Here is a 23,263-nt window from a genome sequence, read left to right as displayed (position 1 = left end):
TTCTCAGAATCCATCATGCAAGTATTTTACCGCAATAATCTTTAAAAAAAAAAAAAAAAAAAAAAAAAAGTATATTCCATTTAAATTTAAGCTTTACAGCATCTGTTATTAATTTGTTAGGTGTAAGTATGCAATAGTTGCAAAACTTGTATGTTGTTTACATCTTGACAGCGACAACCACAAAGAAAAATCTACAAGATATGTATTGTATCTAGTAATAAGTGTATGTTTTAAACACTTAAAAGGAATGAACGTTTCGTTTGCTGTTGTTATATGTTGAAAAGTAAGTGTCTATTAACTGAAATTGACATTGTGCAAATTAATATTTGTTCTAGCGACGCCATATTGTAATGTTCTGAAGTGTTCATTTAGAATGATCCGATTCCGGAATAAGAGAATTAGCAGGTAACCAATCAGAGGCAGCAGACTTTCTCCAAGGGAGACATTATTATTTTTGGACTCTATTACGAGAAAGATAATGGTATATCTGTGTATATATATGAGCCAGTTACGGGCAGTGTAAGCATAGAATCTGTGGAATGTGTACACTTTCTCCAGATGTCAACTGGTTGTTGTGATAGGACTAAACATTTAGAGGGAAAATTAGTTAACCCTTCCTCAAATGATGTTGTGATTGTAATAGCATTGCTCCTAGGATGTAATGTAGTATTTTACTATCACGATTGAATGCGTCTGCAAAGGTGTTTGAAAGCTACATAAGATAGTTGCTATTAGCCTATCTGTATTGAATTTGTATGTAGCATCTGTTGTTGCAAACCTACAGTACTTTTTTCCAGAGCGGAATTCCTGCGACTACCACTTTATTAATATAGAGATGAACTGACCAATTATTGTTAACAATGATTAGACAATTGAACATTTTTTTTTTAATTTTAATTCACAAATAATGAAAGTATAAAAAGCTGATAAAGTCAATTCAATAAAACGTTTTCAAGTAAACTATAAAAAATAAATTTGAATACAAACTGTATAATATTGCAGGTTCATATTGATAAGACTATACTAATTATCAAAATCAATTTACACAAATAAGAATTAACTGTGTAATGCAAGTTTTGCCTGCTAAAATTCATTAAACAAGAGGAAATTATGTTGTCTGCATAAAAAATTATCTAAGGAATAGGAAAATGAAAATTCTGGATAAGATGTTTGTGTATTATAATTGGATATCAAAAACATGCATTTTAAGTAAAAACATTACTTATATCGAAATTAGTAAAAATCCAAAAAAAAAAATGATTGATTAGAAGATTTGGTAGAACTATAAAAAAAAAAATGCTAATTACTCTATATTCTCGATCAGGCATTTTCTAATTTGAAATTAGAGAAAGCAGAGGAGACAAGTCATTTTGTCATACAGAATTAGCCACATTTGAAGAAACAGATAAAATTGCATTATTTTATTATTCTTTGTAATTATTTTTATTTTTTTGTAGTTCTTACTAATTTTGGCATGTAATTACATAGTGTTTTACTTAGAAGATTTTTTTATATCCAATTATAATGCGGAAACAGCTTAAGTGATGGCGTCTATAACAATGTATAAAATTAATACTTTTAAATGATAGCGAATTATCAAAACACAAAATTTTCACTAAAAACTGAAACATTCATATAAAATCTAATAGAAATACTTTTACTTAGAAGAATCGTTGGTCAAGTGGAAATCAATGAATGGCATGGAAAACTTTGAGCTTTCTAAACGGCGCATAAAGTTTATAAATATTTTGTTGTCCTCGTTTGTCTACTCACTGATGTCAAAAGGGAATAAATATCAAATGTGCGAGGACTAAGCTCCCTTACTAATGCTTATTGCTATTAGAAAAATAAATATTTATAATCAGTCATTGATGCAATTTTCAACACATTTCAAACTTAATCTGTAATTATCCAAACATTCAAGAACGTTAAACTGACATCTCTACTCGGAACATCACATCAGTGAATGGAAATTATTGATTTAACCGACTTATGATGATTAATCCACTATAACTACATGTGATGTGTAGAGTGTTGCACAGTCAAACTAGTTTTCTTCTCTAGACATGCAGTCTTTCCTTTATCAGTGATATTTCACAAAGAGAGATCAAGAAATATTGCCTCAAATTTAAAAGTGTCACATTTCTGAAAGATTTTAATTTATGTGACTGAAAGATTTATTTACACAATGAATTCCTATTTTAGTCATGTAAATTCTTTTGAATTGAAAAGAAAACTCGAGTCAGATAATTTTGTGTTCTTTCTTCCACAAGTAAGATGTTCGCTTTTCATCTAAACAGTAGTAATCGTTTGTGTTTTTTTCTCTCTAACAATAAAATTACATGTGAACGAGGTAACATTAAAAAATCCAAGCAAAAAAAAAAATCTGTCTTTTTATGCTACCACCCTGAATTTCTAAGAGCACTTAAATTTGCATTATCATATTATTCTTGTATCTGAAGGGTTTCAGGTTAACACACAACTGCTTTCTTACAGCAGGCACATGCAAACCATGGCCACTTATTGCTATGTGTCTCCACACCATTACAATTTACAATAATAAAATATTCTTTATTCATATGTGCAGAGTATTTATATGCAAGTCTTTTTCACACCTTCCACTTCTTTTTATGGAGAGAACAAAAGGAGACATCCACCAAGCGTTTTGTTCAAGTAAGCAAGTCAGCAGCACTTACACTGGCCAGGTTAAACAGACTTCCTCTAAAGGAGAAAGTTTCAAGGGAGTATCAAATTCACAAGCGGTCCCCAGTCTCCAGCAAGGTATGTGGCGTTATATTTTTGCAGTTCTTGCAGAGATATGTTGGTGTCCTCCTACATACAACGCCCGGTATCCTCAAATCGTCACCCACCTGATATTGGCCAGGTTCAACATTGCTCAACTTTAGTGATTTAACAAGAACCGGTGAATCAATGTGATTATACCGTATATAATATACTAGCATGGGTACCCGGCGTTGCCTGGGTTGACATGAAGTTCCGTTTGGAACATACCTGCTATAATAATCATTTTCATCATGGGCAACGTGGATAGCCCCGACAACAATTCCAAAAATAAAAGAATGGATAAAAACATGAATGTAATCGCCCCCAAAAAAGAAGTATGTGATAACCTCTCCACCAGAAGGGATACAAAGAGAAGAAACTATTCTCCGGACATTGAGCACTGGAAAGAACCCCCCCCACCCCCCAAAAAAAAGAAAAAAAAAAAAAATAAATAAATAATTAAAAATAAATCATTACAACTTCTGCAGAAGTTATGATTTATTTTTAAATTCTATTTCAATAAAAAAAATAGCAGTGAATGCCTGTGCGATCATAAAAAAAAAAAAAAAAAAAAAAAAAAAAAAATAAAGATCCACCAAAAATTAATTCCAAAAACAAATGAAATTTTTCACATTGTAATGCCCCTCCCCCAATGTAATTTTTCATATTTTGGGGTCCGTTTTGTTTATGAAATTGTTAGGTGAAAGTAGAGAGTGGTCTCATAAAAATGAATTAAATTCATCATTATGTTTTAAATGTAACCCCCCCCCAAAAAAATGTATTTGTCATGTTTTGTCTCCCCCCCCACCCCCTCGATCGCCAAACTTGAAAAAATGCTAGGTGACATATCTCGTTGAACGCTTGGTGGCAAAAAGTGGGTGCTCATTTTACGTTAAATTAATATGGAAAAGTGATCCACCACTCTAAAATGTTAATTTTCTTTCTTTTCAAAATTTCTTTCATATTATTTATAAAGGCTATTTAAACGTATTAGGCCAAAAAAAGTAGATATTTTTTTAGGTGGGTCACATCGTAAAAGAATTACTGATTTCTGTATAGCCGTTTATAGAATAATAAAAAACAAACAAATGAAATCTTTTCTTCAGTTTTTTTTTTTTTTTTTTAAATATTTAACTAAAATACCGCTATTTAATAAAATCGATTTTTCTTAATGTAATATGCAAATGAGATGATCTCTTGTATTTAGTTTGCAAAAATCATACTATATATAGAAATAAATGAGACAATAAAGTAAGGAAGCTTTTGTATATATATATTAATCAAATTATGAACAAACAAACAAAGAGGAATACAAATTATGCTGCTTTTGACTTTGCAGAACATGATTGAGTTTTGCAAAGGAAAAGAAAAAAAACAAAAAACAACATTAATGTTTGGTGCATTTTAGATCAGAAAGCCAGTATTGTCAGACAGTGATTTGCTAGCATCACATGTGAATTTGAATTCAGTGTTTTAAGCTCACTATCAGTGCAGTAAATGGTCCAACTTTTAAAAATGCACATATTTAAATATACTAATTAACATGAAAAAAAAAACAAAAAAAAAAAAACACGAAAATAAGTTTTACGAAATCCGTTTTCTTCAAGGTTTTATTTTTGGAGAGAATTGACTCGGGAGAAAGAAACTAATGTTCTCTTAGCTAATCCAGTTATTTAGTTAACTTCCTAAATTAACTGAGTGGGTTTTTAACAGTATTTTGTCTAGTTTTTTTTATTTTCAACTCCTTTTCCCAAACTTACCGTATCAAAGAGAGTCGGCTGGCATTTTTAACTTTCCAATACATCAGTAAACACTATGTTTTTCGAGCTGAATAAACATGTTACATTAAATAAAAACACTGAAAACATATCCAGTTAGGTAGAAAAGTAACTTAACTTGCCTTTGATAACATTTATTTGTTATGTATTTGTTTTTTTGACAACTTTTTCGAATCTATGTGTACAGTAACACAGACCCAAAACGAGTGTTGCACAAAGAGAAATCAAAGTGACACTTTGTACCCTGGTCATCGGAGCCTTCTATATTATTGGCAACACATCCATTGTATAGATTCCACAGAGAGACCAATTTTAAAACCTTTGTTTCTCAGCTTAAAAAATGTGACATCATTCATCTCTCAGTGTTTTGTTGTTCGTTTGACCTGCTGCTCCTTGCCTCAATTTTATGTCACCCATCTCTCGGAACGATTCTGTTCTGCAGATTTGGGTTATGATGACATGCACTAAATGTGACCCTTGTCAAAATCCATACAAGCTGACTTAATCTCTATTGTCCCTGGGTCTCTAATATGCAACACAAAGAGAAACTACAAAGAAAAAGGTGTTAAACAGGTATCTAATCGTTGAATGTTTGAGTTAAAGGAAAAAGAATGATTTTCAGATCACCAAGTTCAGTGTCGAAGCACACGTAATAAAAAATCTGTCCAGTTCTCTTTTCGACGTTATCGCAAACAAACTTTCTTCAACTGACACCAGATTGCAAAGTACAGCATACCAACGTTGAGCCAAAAAAAAAAAAAAAAAAAAAAAAAAAAAAGAAAAGAAAAAAAAAAGAAAAGAAAAAAAAAAAGAATCATTCCGAACAGAAGAAATGGTGACTTTTTATATTGTCAAGTCCGACCGCATCTCAATTTGAATATGGCACGTTTTTGTTTCGTGTCGGTCAGGTTTCGAATTTAAGACTTTTTCTTTTGTTAAGCGAATGACACCCGCGCTAATCATGCACACTACAATTTTCCCAATAAAGTTAAAAAAAAAAAAAAAAAAAAAAAAAAAAAAAAATTAACCGAAAATGTTATCCTTTTAAGAGAGTGAAAGAAATGAATTTTCAACACATTTTGTCCATTCACAAATTCAAAATGCCACAATAAAAACAGCTGTTGAAAATGATATAGATGTGACAGTTTGCCAGTAACAACAAAAGGCAAGTGAAGGCCAGAGGAATCAATTATTACAAATCAGCTAATCAATGAAACAAAGCAATCAATAGAACAGCATTTACAAAAAAAATGGAGACAAGAAAAAATGAGTGATCTCATTCCATACTTTTTTTTTTTTTTTTTTTTTTAAATAAGAATCTAGAACATATACCCAAGATGAAAATTTTAAGATATTTTAAAGCAAGCAATATGAAGTATGGATATCATATGAACTTTGAAATTTACTACTACTACTACCACCACTATACAAAATCATTTTAGCCTCTGTAGAGTTTAATGGCCAGAAATATATTTTCATACACACAGAATACCACATTGAAAAAAAAAAAAAAAAAAAAAAAAAAAAGCAAAACTTGTCTTGTATCAAATAAAATTTCATAATGTAAAATATCCAAAGCTATAAATTTACACATTTCAAGAAGAGTTAAATAGTAAACATTGATGATGAAGAACCCAATAGATATCCATAGAATCCAAACTTAAAATTTCAGTTACAGCGAAAAACTTTCTATGGAAAATATATTATAATTAAAATATGTAATTACAAATCCAGGGATTAAGAAATGAAAACCCAGTGTTTAGACTTATAATTACCGCTTGTAATTATACTTTATAATTTTTTAATACTAGGCAGATAGTTTTCTAAGGAAAGCATTTCTCATTTAAATTATGTTTGAAGAATTTGAAAGAAAAAGACCAAGTTCTGACAACTTCTCGAATGCAATGATTGAAATGTTACCTTGTTTTCATCTGTGAGAACAGAAGAGATGATTGCAATTAGATTGCAAAGTCTATGTTGTACTGCTGTACTATTTCAAGGCAATATAGTAATTAAGAAATTCATCAGTTGGTTCAAGTCTCAGGAGGAGGAAAGTACAGAAGCACTTAGTGATTCCTGAGAAACACTATATGTGCTGAGAGATTTAAGGGCTATAAATTTACTGATATTTCTTTCAATAAATATTGTTTGCACACCCAAGACTGAACTTTATAAAATCTAAAATGTTATAGGTTGGGCATGTGCACAAAGGGATATAATGATCATAATTCACTCCCAGGTAACATTAGGTTTTTCTGCTAGTGTAAAAAATAAAGTCCGATATTACACTGTTCAGTGGAATTATGTACTAAAATCTTGTAAAACTGACCTTATATCAAGAAGTTTTGTTTTTTTTGTAGAAAATGTAAAACTTATTCTTGTCTCAATCAATTGCCATTCTTGCTGCATTCCAACAGCTGGGCAAAGATAGCATAAATGGTGTGCAATATATAACAAGTTCTCAAGGTCAAGTCTCCGAGAACTATTTGAAATCAATTTATTTCCAAGTCTTCCATTAACATCAAGTCATTAGTTCCTTTTCTAAAAATAACAATGTAAAGATAGAAAATCCAGATTTTATTGCTGGAGTTCAGAAAATAAAGGCAATTACTGTCAAATTTATCCAAATAGTTGAAATAATACATTTGGTGAGATAATTAGACAAAAGCAATAGCGTGTTCAATTTTAATTTTTACACACATTCATGTGTGTGTATATATGTGTGTGCGTGTATCACACAAAAAGTCACAAAAGTATAAATGAATTTTAAATTTAAATTATCTAATCCAAAAATCAACTGGTATATATTAGTTATTGTAAAAAAAAAAAAAAAAAAAAAAAAAAAAATCAAACTTTATGCCCTGATATGTTTCACTATGGTTAATTATAACAGGTCACTCATGTAACAGGTTACAAAACCCTCCATATTGTATGTAATCTATGTCCAACATAAATATCACTGCCATAAAGTAATAACACTCTTCACTATAATAATGAATCAAATCCAAAGTCTGACTATAAATAGTATTTTTTTTATATTTGTTATGTGAGAATTTATAAAGAAAATATAGTTGTTTATCAACTTTGTGTTCAGGTTTATTGTTGAAATGTGGTAAAATTAATTCATGATAAGCAGTGAGTTTTGTATTTGACCTATGCAGTCATAACGAAATTAAGAATGACAAAGTTAACCAAGTTTAAAAAAAAATATATGAAAGAGTTAAAAACTTTTATGTTGGAGTTTTTAAAAAAGCATAGTCAACACCTGGATAGACTCAAATGTAAACCAATAAAACAGTGTAATCAAAACCTGAAAAGCTAAAAACTTAAAAAAAAAAAAAAAAAAAAACAATAAAAAAAACCAGCAATGAATCTTCTAACAGCAGGAGAAATCTTTTCCAAAACTTAATGTTATTAAAAGCAACATAGTTAATTCTTCCCTTTATTCTGTAATCAATTCAAGTGTAGAATTTGCAACATATTTGTGAAGATACTAGAAAATCTTTAGTCATTCTACATAGATTAGAAAAAAAGGAAATGCTTTGTAATTTCAGAGCTAATGAACATAAAATGTATGCTAATTACACACAAATCCAAGAAATATTTTATTTTAGGAAACGTTTTTTGCTATTGACAAATATTTTTGGTGAAAGGAGTTAACTTTTCAGTATATGTTAATAATGCATCAAATCTTATCAAAAATTATTAAAATTACTGAAAGAGTACCGAGTCTGGCAGAAGAAGGTCTAAGATTACAACAATAGAAATATGAAAATAACACTCAAGATGAGAATAGCAATTCGATGAATCCAAATAATACGAATGCTCACCGAACTCCCAAATAAATCTTAATTGTTTCCACCAGCAACATGAACTAGTCCTGGTTGGCAAGGATATAAAATTCCTTAGATTCATGTGGAGATAATAGGTTAACAGTTTTAACATCAAACTCGGTGTATGGTCACAATGGAAAGAGAAAGGGCGGTCAGTCACGACTCATTGATTTGATTTTATCAGTACAAAAATTCTTATAAAAGATTTAAAATGGCCACCAAAATGCCAATAATTGCATGATTCGAGTCAATTAAAAATATTTAAAAAAAAAAAAATCAAACCGAGAACTTAAATGATTAATAATTAAGGTTAAATAAAATCTGAGGATTTGTAATTTTATTCAAGTCTTTCATTTCTTAAAATAACTCCTCATAGCATGAAATACTTTCTTATGAGAAGATCTCAAGGGAGATCTTCAGTGATGCACTACCCTCATTGCCAATTTTTCACGTTTCACATATCCGCTCAGGCAAGAAACCTGACCTGACTACAGACGCACCAGATAGTCTCCTGTAAAACTGATAGCTTTACAGGAGACTATCTGTGCTGAATTATGCTTAGAGTTAGTTTATGGACAGTTTTAGGAGTAGGAATTAGTTTTGTAACAGTTTACAGACTGTTTTGAGTTTATGACAGTTGAGGACAGTCTCCAGTTTGGGACTGTCGATGGCCGGTTGTGGTCTGGATTGGGAAAGTTTAGGAGGTAGAAATGAGCCGATGGTCAACTGACGACAAAGACCTCAAAAGACTAAAATGTAAACGTTATTCTACGAAATATGTCAAAGTTTGTCTTTTCTGTATTTCCCTTAATGTTGTTTTTTATACTTGTGAACCACTGCATGTGCCCTTGGCAGCTGCTAATGTGAAAACAATAACACGGCTATAAGAGAAAATGAAAGACGATGACGGAGACGAAAACCATGACACACAATGTTGGGGGTTAGCGATTGTTGTTGAGCAGAGGAGCGCATAGTTACACAGCCTTTTTTTTTTTTTTTTTTTTTTTTTTTAAATCTTATCAATCCCAGTTATTTTTCAATTACTTGAATACATATTTCATCTTTGGCAATCAATCATGTTTTTTAAATGGCTGTGACAGGTGATGGTGGACGGATAAATGAAGAACAGAATTATTATATGGATAGAGAAATGTGAACAAAAAAATAAAATAAAAAAACAAACTTATTTTAAGTAATCTGTCATATACTGGTTATAACATGAATTATGAGGTGCCTTCATTAAGTTTTCAAACTTTTTGTACAGGCATTTAAAATTGTTATAGATTATTGAAAATCGAGTATATTATTGCTATACATCTTATGAGATGGTTGACCAATTTTTATGATTTCAGGTTCAAATGAGTAGTACAAGAGGAATTGGAATACACCCAACTAAAGCCCGATTGTCACAGCTGGTGAATTTCAAAAATGCAATTTGAAAATGAGGACACTTTAGAAGAACAATATACAATAAAATTCTGTTTTAAACTTGGAAAAAATGCCACAGAAATGTATGGAATGTTTCAGATTGCTTTTGGACCATCTTACATGAGTCAAGCATCAGTTTTTGAGTGGCATAAGAGATTCAAGGAAGGCAGGGAGTCTGTGAGGGATGATGAGAGATGCGGGAGGAGTAAGGAAATCAGAACACCGGAGTTGATTGGCCAAATAAAGAATTTCATGGATAAAGACCATCTTGTGTTTATAGAGACATTAAGTGCACAGTTTTATAGTGTGGGAACTGTGCACAAAATTATTTGTAAGGAACTGAATGTGCAAGATTTGCACATATGCACCAATCCACAACTATCCTTGTCACAGATTATTGTACCAAGATGGGCATCATTTTTGGTTATTCTCTAAGCTCAAGGAAAATCTTAAAGGCTGTCATTATGAGACAATTGAAACCAAAAGAGGTTGTGACAAGAGTCATTGACATGCTCGTACAAAATACTTCCATGGGGGCTTCCAGAAGTTGTTGGAACAGTACAACAAGTGCATTGCAACCAGAGGAGATTACTTTGAAGGGGACTATAGTTTTATGTGTATACTATCAATAAAAGTGCAGATATGAAAAAAGTCTGGAAACTTATTGAAGCCACCTTGTAAATGACCTACAAGAAAACTAAAAAAATTTAATAAAATAAAAATTAACCTGGCATAAACAAGCATTAGGCTGAGTTTATGAAACAATGACATGTCTACTGAAGTATGTAGCACTAATAAATAGCACTAAATAGATAAGAGTAACAATGGTTGAAAACACCTGATACCGATATAACATTCAGGCAGAGAGATTTACAAAGCAAAATAGAGTGCAACATTTTTGTGATCATAGGATTTAAATGAATTTAGATTTTTCCTCCAACCTAGTAGAAATGTATTGGTTGTACATATAGAAAGAAACCCAACATATTGAAATGATTCTAAATAAACAAAACGGAATATTTTTAATTAGATTTCTTCAATCATAATCGTTTAATAGATTTTTAAATCTTATTATTTTGGAATGTTGAAATACTTAAAAATCAAAAAAAAATATATTTTTTTAATTTTTAAATCAAAAAAAAAATTTTTTTTTTTAATTTTAGAAACATTGCACATCTGAAAAAAATATAAGCACAAAACTGTTACAATGTTTTTGTTTTAAAATAATTTTAAATTAAAACTTTTGAGTAGAATTCTATCTTTAGAGATTTTTTTTTTCGTCAGTCTTTTTTTATGATTGTAACTGACTGCAAGACGTTGATTTGTAAACCGTGTTTGGTAATTTTTTAAAAACTTTTTTTTTTGATTATTCAGACTACTATTCTCAATTTAGTTAGTTATATTCACAAAAAAGCCTAGTATAGAATTGAATAGAATACAAGAATCAATAATTATAAATAGATTAAAACACCCAGTCGAAAATTGCAATATATGTAACTGTAAAAACATGAAAAAAAATAAATAACTAAGTACTAATACTACATATCTAGACAAGATTATATTTAAGATTCATCAAATTAATAGAATTGTTCACATGGATACAGCTTAATCACGAAAAAGCATTGGTTGACAATGTTCTAGAGGTTGCTGTTATCTATACTATAGACAATTAAGAACAAATTAATACTTTTAGTTGATCATGGCTGATTGAATGAGAATAATTTAAAGCTATTGATTAAATAAAGGGTTCAGTTTGAAATTTTATGCTTCAAACATTTTTTTTTTAAGTAAACAATTTATTGCTATGATCATGGTCACAGTATTCACCCTTGGTCAGTACATCCTGAATACTAGATGACCAGGCACAGCGATCCAAAGCTACTTCCGTTATGAGCACAAGCCATTTGTGCTTCCAGTGACGGATCCTGTAAAAGTGACTGCTCAGAATAAGTTTGACATCTTGCTTCACCGTCAGCCAGATTTTGAGTTTGCCACCACAACATTTTTTTTCCAGCCTGGTAGTGTTGCTGAGTTGATGACTTCACGGGTGGAGTCACCTGGGTTTTAACGAAGGGCGTGGTGAACCAGTGAAAGCATCTGACAAGGAGAGATTTTTGGAGAGAGTGGATCTTGCAGGGAGTCGAACTGTACTGTTGGAGATAAAATGTTACTAGCAGACATGAAGAGTGCTGTGTAGGCAGTGATGGTCGAATACCTCCAGTTTGCATAAGTCACTTTGCCCGCATCGGCTAAGTCTTGCAGCAATATTATTTACTTCAATGAATCCACCATAAACAATCTAACATTAAGTAACGGGTTTTACTATAAAAGATAAAAGAGCAAATTATAAGAACTAAAATTGAAAACAAGCTTAAGATGTTCTGTCTGATCTGTTAGCATATAAACAGGTTGGTTATGTGATCAAATAACCCTTAATAAATCTAATATGTTGCCGCTTCTATTGTTTTGTCAATTACTAAAATATGTCACTATTGGAAAATGATTTGGAGTGGAATAAAATATTTGAGAGAAAATGAATAAAAATCTAGTAAAAATTGTTTCGTGTGTAAAAAAAAAAAAAAAAAAAAAAAAAAAAAAAAAAAAAAAAAAAACATAGGCAAAATTTACAACGGAAACTGAAAAATCAGAATAAAACTAGCAAGGCTATTATTTCAGCATCGCCCGGGGCAAAAGTAATTCATTTTTATTAAAAACTTCCAGCTCCATTTCTAGTTTTCCCTCGCCCCCTCTCAACCTATTGCTCTCTAGTTGTACATACATACATACATACATATACACAAATAACTCCTTTATATTAATAGATTCCTTGAGTAATGAGCTGTCATTTTCTTTCCAAATTCATACATAATACTGAAAAACCAATCCATCTGACGAATCATGGCCCAGTAGATCCTCAAAGAATGAATTTTTTTTTTCTAAATTTATTCATCCAGGACAACGCTGATCAAGAATATACCAACTTTGTGGTTGTTTGTTTTGTTGTTTTTTTTTTTAACCTTTAGCTGGACATACAAACACACAAACAACTGCCCGTTATATAATAGATAGAATTTGTTGTAGGCCATATGCTATCAATAACATCTATGAAAGATAAGCTCTACTATATCATAATCCTATTTCTGCTTTAGTTTGGCCGAGAGTGAAGTACCAATCTTTGACTACACTGCCAAATTCAACTGAATACAAGTTACAACAATTAAACATGGAGATCGGTATGAGAAGTAAAAGCTAAGTTATTATCATATAAAAGTTAACATTTTAGACAATTTCTGATTCTGGCCTTTTTGAACTTGTACTACTACTCCAAGTTCATAAAATAAAATAAAAACCTCAGCATATATTTATGGTTCAAAACTAGACTTTCTTTTGTCATGTGTAGAAAATTGAAAAAAAAAAAGTTTATGAAAAGAAAATTATCAGATTAATTCACAATTTTTTTTATTTATTTATTTTATTTTTTACTTGGGAGCCACCACTTATCAAGGCCTGGAAGTCACTCTTGGACAAGGGCTAAGTGCGAGGTAGATGGTGAGACAACAAAATCAGTCACAGTGGAACTTAGGTAGGGCTAGATTATTTAAATGGGTGACTAAATTGGAATTTATTCACATTAAACTTGAAGATTACCATTTTACAGTCAGCCAGGAAGCAGACACAGTATTTTATTCCACAGGCAGAAAGTTCTAGAAAAGACGCTCTGCTCACAGAATCTTTGCTTAGTTTTGGGCACAGATAGAAAACAAGGAAAATTGTTGGCGGTTGTTTCAGCTAGGTATGTATTTATTGCAAACGTTTTACAGGGAGGAACTATAGATTGCAGCTCAACAGAGCACCTACCATAAAAGGTATTGATAGAGCAGAGAGAGAATCACAATGTCTCTTCTGTGAGAAAGAAGAGGTAAGGAGGCAAAGTCATCGCTCACTAAATTTTGAAGATGGTTCTGTACCCTGTCATGGCAGGAAAGGGTTCTCTTATGATCTCGACTCCAGATGTGGCAACAGTACTCTATCTTAGGACGTATTTGAATCTTAAAATTCGACCTATAGATAGCAATGCTTATTTTATACAAATTATTGGAAGAGGCTTTCTCTATTTGTAATTTTATAGAAAAATGTTATTAAATAAGAAATTTATAAGCATACTTTTACTTAATAAAATTAAATCTATGAATATATAAAAATGTGTGTGATATTTATGCATTCCTTAAAAGATCATTAGAGAATTTACATAAAATCTAAAAGTTTATCCTTATATGTAACATTAACAGATGAAGATAATGGAGGTATTTTCAAATACCAGTGTACCCCTCAGAGGGTCATGAAGCAGATGTTTTGGAAGTAGAGATTTTCAGCCACAACTTGAAAAGAAAACACTGATTACAATGTATTCCTTCTGCTCTGCATTTTCTTTTAAAATTATTTAACATTTCTTAAGCTTCTTTTGGTATGGAGGGAAGGGTGCCAGACTGGTTTTTAGTAATGCTCTGGAGGCATCCTTAATCATATTAGAGTAGTTTTAATAATACTAAAAAAATGGGAGGAATAAATGTAAGATTACAATTTTACATTCAGTAAATGGTATATAATAATCCAAAAGTGCTTACCATCATAAATAGAGTGTGTTTAAACACAACATTGCCCAAGAGAAGGAACTTCTACATTTTGTTAATTTGGTGTTACCCAGGAACCATAATAGTAATAATACAGTATTATATTTGCTAAGCGGCATTCCAAAGTAGTCAATATCATTGATAAAGCAGGTGTGTTTACTCAACACGGACTAGGAATCATCAATAACAGAACAATCCTACATAGAGCAGATGTCTTTAAATGCTGTGGTGCTTAAGAGAAATCTTCTCACTGTATTTTGTTATATTATTGGATACCAGAAGTACTCAGTGTTACTTGCAATATCCTAGATTAAGCAGGTGTGCGCAATAATACAGCAGTACATTTTCCATGCAGTATGTGCTTGATTGAAAAAAACGAAGAAAAAGTTAGCGTTGCCTAGGAATACATAAAATAAATGCCGGTTTCATTAAGTTCGTTGTTACCTTGGAATTAAGTAAAACAAATATAAACACATTATATTTTTGAGGAAGTGTGTAGAGAAGTAACTCAGCATTTCCACGGAGCAGTAACTTAAAACTGAAAGCTCAGGTAAAGTACATCATTATTTTCAATGCATTTGGGGGGGGGTCGGTTAAAAAAAAAAAAAAAAAAAGGAAGAATGGGCTGGGCCATGCCATGACCTTCCTAAGCAATAGTAAGCAGTCTCACCAAAAGTCACATAACCTGCCAAAATCACAGGTTTAGTTCTACAGTCAGAACTAAGTTTGTTGGTTTAAAATTTTAAGGAATGGGAATCCCATACAATGCAGCTTTTGTGTATTTTAAATCCACAAAATGTGTGGTAGCTTGCACAGAAATCTAGCAGCAGACTCCAACTATAAGTGTAGTAGGTGTCATTGGCAGGCATGTCCATTGGACTGCCGATCTTCTACGGAAATAAAATTGGATACCAACCCTTTTAAAGTGGCGTACATAGGGAGAGGGTGAACATCAGCTGTGTTGGGATCACAATGCTGTATAGAAATGAGTGTTGGGCACATCTGGTATTCACTCCCTTTCACCATAATGATGGAGCAATGATAAATGTTGAGTGAGACGCAGCATATATTTTTTTGGCGAGGCCAAATGTACCAAAGCTAGATGAGCTCTCAACCGTCAGTCAACCATGTTGGTTGAGCAATGTTGAAAGGAACGATTCTTTGATAAAAATGGTGGGAGGTTGGAGGAGCGTAGGACGACCAAAGAAAATTTGAATGCAAACTAACAACAATGGAATTTGAACGGAATCAATCTCCAAGACAAGCAAGCTTGGATCACATGCTGCCAGAAAATATCAAACCTGTAACCAAGAGAAATAAAATGATAAAATGGATATGCTTTATTTGGTTCTGCATATAGTTGTCAGCATATGTTCCTGCTTACTTGTTTTCACACAATGGCCGAGTTAGATACAAAGTCTGTTTTTAATGTAGGGAAAATTCAGCTCTGAAAATGATGCACTGGATTGGAACAAAAGTAAAATTATTTCAGTCTAGAAAGATTTCTCCTTCACTAACAGGACAGAAAGGAAAGTGTATATCACAACAGATACTACACTTTGCACCTAGCCAAAAGGCCAAGGTACACTTGCACTTTAGCAGGTATAAAAAGAAGCCTGTAATTGTTTTGTCTATTCCCGCCTTATTTTTATTGTATTTTATAGATTTTCTTAAAATAGTTCAGTTCATGCACGTAAACAAAATATGTACAATTTCTTGCAATAAAACTGATTTTTCATCCTAAGAGGGCCAAGCCGTATATCTAATTGAGAATATAAAAGCCGTATATCTAATTGAGAATATAAAAGCCGTATATCTAATTGAGAATATAAAAGCCGTATATCTAATTGAGAATATAAAAGGAGAATTTAATTATCTTACAAAATTGTGTAATTATATGAAAATTACTTCTTTACAGCCTTAACAATAGCTAATGGAAAACATTCATTTTGGGTAAATCTATTTAAAAACAGGGGAGGGGCAGTGTGACAAAATATAAGAAATTAAAACCATTGCTAACAAATACAGTGCATAAGCAATCAAAGAAAAGGGGCATTTTGGTACTAAATATACCTGATGTTGCATGGGAATCTTTTTTTTAGTAATACACATGAAAAAATTGAAATTGCTTAAAATATCTCATTAATAGCATACATAGAAAGAGCTTGATGATCTAAGAAAGAATATTTAAAAAAATATAAGTTATGAATATTTTTGTGCTTCACATGTTTGGATATTTTTCGCTCTGTTAAGACCATACGTGTTTTATCACATTTTTTACACTACTTTTTCAGTAAAAATCTTATATCTTTGTTAAAACAAGATTAAGAAATTAAATTTGCCATATACGTGTACTTTTGAGCAAGACATCCAAATATGGTACAGAAAACCTCCAGAAATTAAGGGTTTTCAAGTAATCTGCAGTAAATGCACATAAATGTTGCAACATCAAAAATTCCATGCATGCATTAAAAAAAATTATTAGGGTTAGTGGTAGAGTTATGAAAGAGTTTTGAAGTGGGTGCCATTAGAACTGTGGTTAAAAGTAAAAAACCTTACTTTATGCATCGTGCGGCTCGTGTTAGGAAAGAAAAAAAAAAGAGAAAATAAAAATGGCCGCCCCCTGGTATTTATGGACTGATGATCACGTGATGTGGGGGGAGGGGGGTATGCAAATGAGATGTGGTTGGGTCTCTGTATAAAAGAGCCGTCTTTATTTTGGGTGTCAGTGTGGAAAGTGCAGAGAGAAGAGAACAGTTGGAGTTTAAATTTAACGTCAAGCTATTTCGGCACAGTGACAAAAATGGGTGACCGAGTAAGATTGAGCAGCGATATCCTGAGGCCATTTACTGGAGAAGGTGACGTGGTTGCGTGGCTTAACAAGCTGAAGTTGGTGGCAAGGCTGCAGAAGATCGAGGATGTAGCCACGTTAATACCAATGTATTTGGAAGGAAGTGCTCTAGCAGTATCTAGAAATGGGAGAGACGGATGAGGCCATTGCTCAGAGCATCGAAAACCGATTAAAGACCGCATTTTCCGAGAGCGCGTTTGAGGCTTAGAACAAGCTCAAAAGAGTCACCTGGACTGGGGAGTCTGTGGACGTGTACGTGGCAGAGATAAGGCAACTAGCAGGATTGGCTGGATATGGGGGCCGCAGCCTTGAGAAGACTGTAAAGCTGGCGCTTGTAATTGGTTTCCCTGATCGCATCTCCATGGAACTGCAACGACTTACTGATATTGAAACCATGGAGGTGGAGGAGATTCTAAGGCATGCTAGAGTTTTGGCGAAACAGTCCGGTGAGCTGGGGATGGTCGCGGCTGCTGTGGCAAGCAGAAAGGAGCGACCAGTGATGAAGCAAGGCCGTGGATTTACCGGTAAATGCTTTCGATGTCAAGGACCACACCTGATGAGAGACTGTAGGGAGCCATGGCCAGACATTATCTGTTTTCGGTGTGGCCAAGCAGGGCACATTAGCAGGAATTGCCTTTCGCTTCCGGGAAACGAGTAAAGGGGTGCTATTGCGCCAGTAGTCACCCCTTTTATACTGAACAGGCGTATGAGAGTTTGTTGCCACAGTTAGTGATCACAATCAATGGAAAGAGGGCTAGAGCTCTTGTTGATACTGGATGTACAACAACACTTATTACTACGAGCGTCGCCAACTCTTGGAATGGAACCAGCAACGTTAGAGCGGTGGATGGCAGAGAAGTGGAATGCTGTGGAGAGGCCGATGCAGAGATTGTAGTAAGGAATATGCCATTGCGGCTAAGAGTGATCGTGCTGGATAGACTGGTTGCAGGAATTGATGTGGTGCTGGGCCGGGACGCGATAGACCGACTGGGAGGAGCTACAATTGCTAAAGGCCAGGTGAAGTTTGGCAATTAGAGTGCACCGGGTATAACAGGAAGTGTAACCAGGGGTGATACCAACCAACCGTCGAAACCCTGACCGTATCTGATTGAGGATGATGACTTTCGAGCCTGCTTCGATGGCGAAAAATGGATGGTAGAATGGCGATGGACTGCTGAGCCACCTGTATTGACGAATCGGGTCAGCTGCTACAAAAGCACACTGAAAGGAGCTGCGGAGCCGCAGTTTGAAAAAGAAGTTGAGAGATGGATAGATGAAGGAATATTAATGCCGTGGTCAGGGAAAGTTCAAGGAATTTTGCCACTCAAGGCTGTGGTCCAACCTATGAAGAAGAAAATTAGGCCAGTGTTGGATTTCCGTGAGCTAAACAAGTTTGTCGCTTGTCACACAAAGGACGGAATCGACGTGTGTGAAGAAGTCATAAGGAAATGGAGGAGGATGAATCAGGCAACTAAAATTGTGGACCTGAAGTCAGCCTACCTCCAACTTCATGTGGATGAGAAATTGTGGAAATATCAATTGGTAGAGTACAAAGGTATGACCAGATTAGGATTTGGTCTGAACTCCGCACCAAAGATAATGACGGCAGTTCTTAAGACAGTGTTGGCCAAAGACGATGCAGTGAAGAGAGGCACCTGCTCTTACATCGACGATGTACTAGTAGACGAAACAGAGGTGACTGCGGAAAGGGTGAGAGAGCATATCAAAGCATATGGACTTACGACAAAACTGCCTGAGTCACTGGAAAACTGAATGGCTTTGGGATTTCAACTACAGAACAATAAGGCAGGAAAATTGATGTTTGGGCGAGGAAATGAGATCCCTGAAGCCAAGGTTGACCTAGCCAAGAGAGAGCTTTTCTCTATATGTGGAAAGCTGGTTGGCCACTACCCAATAGCTGGATGGCTGCAAACTGCATGCAGTTTTATTAAAAGGCAGACTGGGACAGGCAGTTGGAAGATGCAGTTGATCAAAAAGTGCTTCTCATGATACAAGAAGTCATTGCAGAAGTAAAAAAAATGGACCCTGCGAGAGGAGAATGGCATGTAAAGGAGGGCCATGAAGGGGTGATATGGACTGATGCTATGATGCTAGCAGTGTAGCATTGTGGGTATGTGGGTATTATTGGAAATAGAAGAAGCTGTTGAAAATGCTGCTTGGCTACGCAAAAAGGATGATAGCACCCATATCAATGTTGCGAAACTCGATGCTGTGATGAAAGGCATCAATCTGGCTCTAAAATGGGGGCTACAGATAGTGAATGTTAAAACTGACTCTGCAACAGTGGTGTCGTGGATTAAATCGGAGCTGTCTGGTGATAAGCGGATCAAAACAAAAGGAGCAGCGGAGATGCTTATCAAGCGTACACTTGGAGCGCTGGGAGACTTGGTTCGAGAATTCGAACTAAAGGTAACTATTACCTTAGTTCTGTGACAAAAAAATAAAGCAGATGGGCTGACAAGAGCCAAGAAAGCCTGGCTACACAAGGAAAGAGACGGGGCTCCAGCATGTTGTGCAGTAGAGAATTTAAAAGACCTGCATCATTTTGGAAAGGAACGGACACTTTACCTGGCAAGAAAAGTAAACCCGCACGTCACAATGCAAGACGTCCAAAAGGTGGTGGAACAATGTAGGGAATGCCAATCAATCGACCCTGCACCGGCTAGACATTAAAAAGGGGAACTGCATGTTGAAGAGAATTGGTAGAGATTGGCCATTGACATCACACATTATCAACATGAACCGCATGTAACTATGATTGATTGTGGGCCTGGGAGAGTAGCGATATGACGGAATATCAAGAATGAAACAGCAGAAAAGGTAAAGAGAGTTGTCGAGGAGGTTTTTATGGAAAGGGGGCCAGTAGAAGAGGTGCTGGTGGATAATGGTACGTCTTTCTGCTCGGAAGTTTGTAGAGACTTATGTGCGAAGTGGAATGTGGGGCTATATTTTAGAGCTGCATACCGTCCAAGTAGAAATGGAATTATAGAGAGGCACCGTCGCACTATAAAAGCTGTGGCATCAAGAAGCCAGATTTCGCCCCAAGAAGCAGTTTTTTGGTACAATATGATGCCAAAGGCTGGTCAAGACGAAAATTCAGTGCCGCACCGGCGTATTTTCTCTTATGAATGGCAACATCCATTGGCTGTAACACAGAGAGAAGAACAGGCCTGCGTGGACATCGCAGTTGGTAAAGAGGTGTGGGTGAAACCACCCAATTCTCGTTGCACGACTCGCTGGGGAAAAGGCACAGTGACTGAAGTACTCTCCAAAAACAAGGTAGCGATTGACGGAATGCCTCGTCACATTTTAGATATACGGAGAGTCTCCTTGCCATCAGAGGAAGAGGAGGTTGATGCTGATGTTGAAGTGTCTGAAGAAGAGCCTCTTCGACGATCGCACCGTAAACGAAGACGCCCAGCGTGGATGGCGGACTATGATACTAATTATTGGTCATAGGATCAAAGGGGCGTGTGGTTAAAAGTAAAGAACCTTACCTCATGCATCGTGCGGCTCGTGTTAGGAAAGAAAAAAAAAAGAGAAAATAAAAATGGCCGCCCTCTGGTATTTATGGACTGATGATCACGTGATGTGAGGAGAGGGGGAGAGGGTATGCAAATGAGATGTGGCTGGGTCTTTGTATAAAAGAGCCGTCTTTATTTTGGGTGTCAGTGTGGAAAGTGCAGAGCGAAGAGACCAGTTGGAGTTGAGTTCAAATTTCCCGTCACAAACTGAGTTAGGGGTAGGGTTAAAGAGTTTTGGGGTAAGACTTGTCACTCAGATTTTAGTTTAATGGTACAACAGGTTTTAGGTGGTGAGCTCATCACTTGTACTTAGATTTAGTATATATAGAAAAACAATTATGCTACTACTAACTTTTCAAATTGAAAAAAAATATCAAAACAATTTGGAGCAGGCACTAACAAGCAGGAATGGCTGGGAAATAGATCATTATAGATTATATTTATATGCAAACATGACACCACCACCTCTACTCTAAATGCCATATATAATCATCTAAAAGAATAGCATCTTATGTATTTTTTTTAAATTAGCAACTATAAAGTCATTTATTACAATTAAAATTTGAAAATATATTTGGAAACCAATATTCCTTGAAGGAAATTTTATAAAAGAATCACAAGCTGCATTAATTTTAATTTTTTTTTTTTTTAAATAAACAGTTGATTTTTTTCAAAATAATTTCAAACAAAGAGCTGACAACAGCGACATGGCTGCTGCCACTGACTATAAGCGCTACTATTTAAATTGTTTACTTTCGCTGAAAATGGATTATAATTTTAGACTATTTAAAAACGGTACCAAAATAGAAATCAGAGAATTATCATTTGAACAAATAAAAATAAAAAAGATTATTTTAGTTAGGGGGGTACAAAAACTATTTAGAAAAAAAAAAAAAAAAAAAAAATGCTGAAAATTTCATTGTTCAAGTTTTATTTTTAAGACAAAAAAATGAATGGACTAGTTTATTTTTTATCTCGGCAATAAGTGAGATTTATGTTTTTATTAATTGTTTTCCAAATTTCATGACTAAATTATTCAGAGGATTGGTACCAAGCTTCTAAGTGTCATGGGGATAATAATAATTTTTTTTTTAAATCTGATTCAAAATTGCTGTTTCATGGCTATGAAACAGCAATTTTGCACCAGATTTAAAAAAATAACATTTTTTATCATTACCTTATTAAAAACTCAAATTTATTTATTCAAGTATGCAAATCATTTCTGAACAAAAGGGTGGCATTTTGACAACTTTTAAGTGTTTTGGTTTTTAAAATATGACTATTTTGATAAAACTACCTTAGAAATTTTGAAATGTCCAACGCATTTTATGGTCGGTGAACATTACTAATTTTTTTTTTTTTAACTTCTATTTGGGTTCCTGTCCAGAAACTATATTTATATGAAAAAAAAAAAAAAAAAAAAAATCTGTATAATATACGTATTTGTGATGAAAGAAAAATATATTCTAAAAATCATGTAAATTGATCTAGTTTAATTTTTATCAAGAAAATCATTTCAAATGACTAATGGGAATTTGTATATTTTTGCAAGTTTTGAATTATTGTGAAGTCATCTTTTTTTAAAAATGGTGGATGAGACAGTTACTCCTCCAATACCTATAAAAATTGATTTTCTTATTTAAAAATCTGGCACCAGACTCCAATTATAAATTGATCAATTTATATGATTTTTGGAATATATTTTCATTTCGACAAGGGTACATACACCTTACAGATTTTTCTTTATTTTTGTTTTAATATAAAGGAAAATTTTGGACAATAACCTTCATTTGTGTTCAGGTTATTTTTTTTTTTTCCTTAAATTTTAAAAGTTAAATTTAATTATTACACTATCATTTTGGTAATTAAATGAGCAATTGACTCATCTATATATATAGAAGCAAAAATGTGTGTGTGTATGTATGCTTTTTGTGTATGTCCGAGAAAGGCTTTTTTCCGAGAAGTGATCAGTCGGTTCACTTCTTAAAACTTTTTATATTATGTCTAAATGATGATATCTGAGTTAACTATTTAAATTGCTTGAGTTTGAATAGCTAAATATTCAACATTTTTCGATCGCCGCGTGTGGATTGGGCTCTTTCGTATAATAATAAAAAACGAAGCTTAAGACATTGTTCCCGGTGCGATCTCCGGGAACGTCCAAAAGCAATCAGCTTTGATCAATGTGGAGTTTCTCCTTATATCAGACAATTGCTATTCAATTTGGACAATCCTCTTTTTATGGGGAGCTGGTTTCTCTCCCCAACATCTTGGGAGGGAGAAAAAAAAGAGTAAAAAAAAAGCTGCCCCGCAGTGAAAGTTGACCTATTAAGTACGGGCACCTGCCAATTCTTAATAGTTAAATAAATTCAAACATGTTTCCATTACTATTTCGTGGTGGTCCAGTGGTTAA

The 23,263-nt window shown here is 33.7% G+C and overlaps 1 protein-coding gene across 2 annotated transcripts in view; it reads right to left on the bottom strand.

Moving 5' to 3' along the window:
• LOC145284837 (regulator of nonsense transcripts 1-like) overlaps nucleotides 1-23,263 on the bottom strand; it is a 125,403-nt gene that overhangs the window by 58,797 nt on the left and 43,343 nt on the right. The window lies entirely within an intron of this gene.

Source organism: Euprymna scolopes, chromosome 9 (genome assembly GCF_053919585.1).
Source record: "Euprymna scolopes isolate OS-2025 chromosome 9, ASM5391958v1, whole genome shotgun sequence".
NCBI lineage: Eukaryota > Metazoa > Mollusca > Cephalopoda > Sepiida > Sepiolidae > Euprymna > Euprymna scolopes.
The sequence above is the reverse complement of the archived record's forward strand: the minus strand, read 5'-3'. Positions and strand labels throughout refer to the sequence as shown.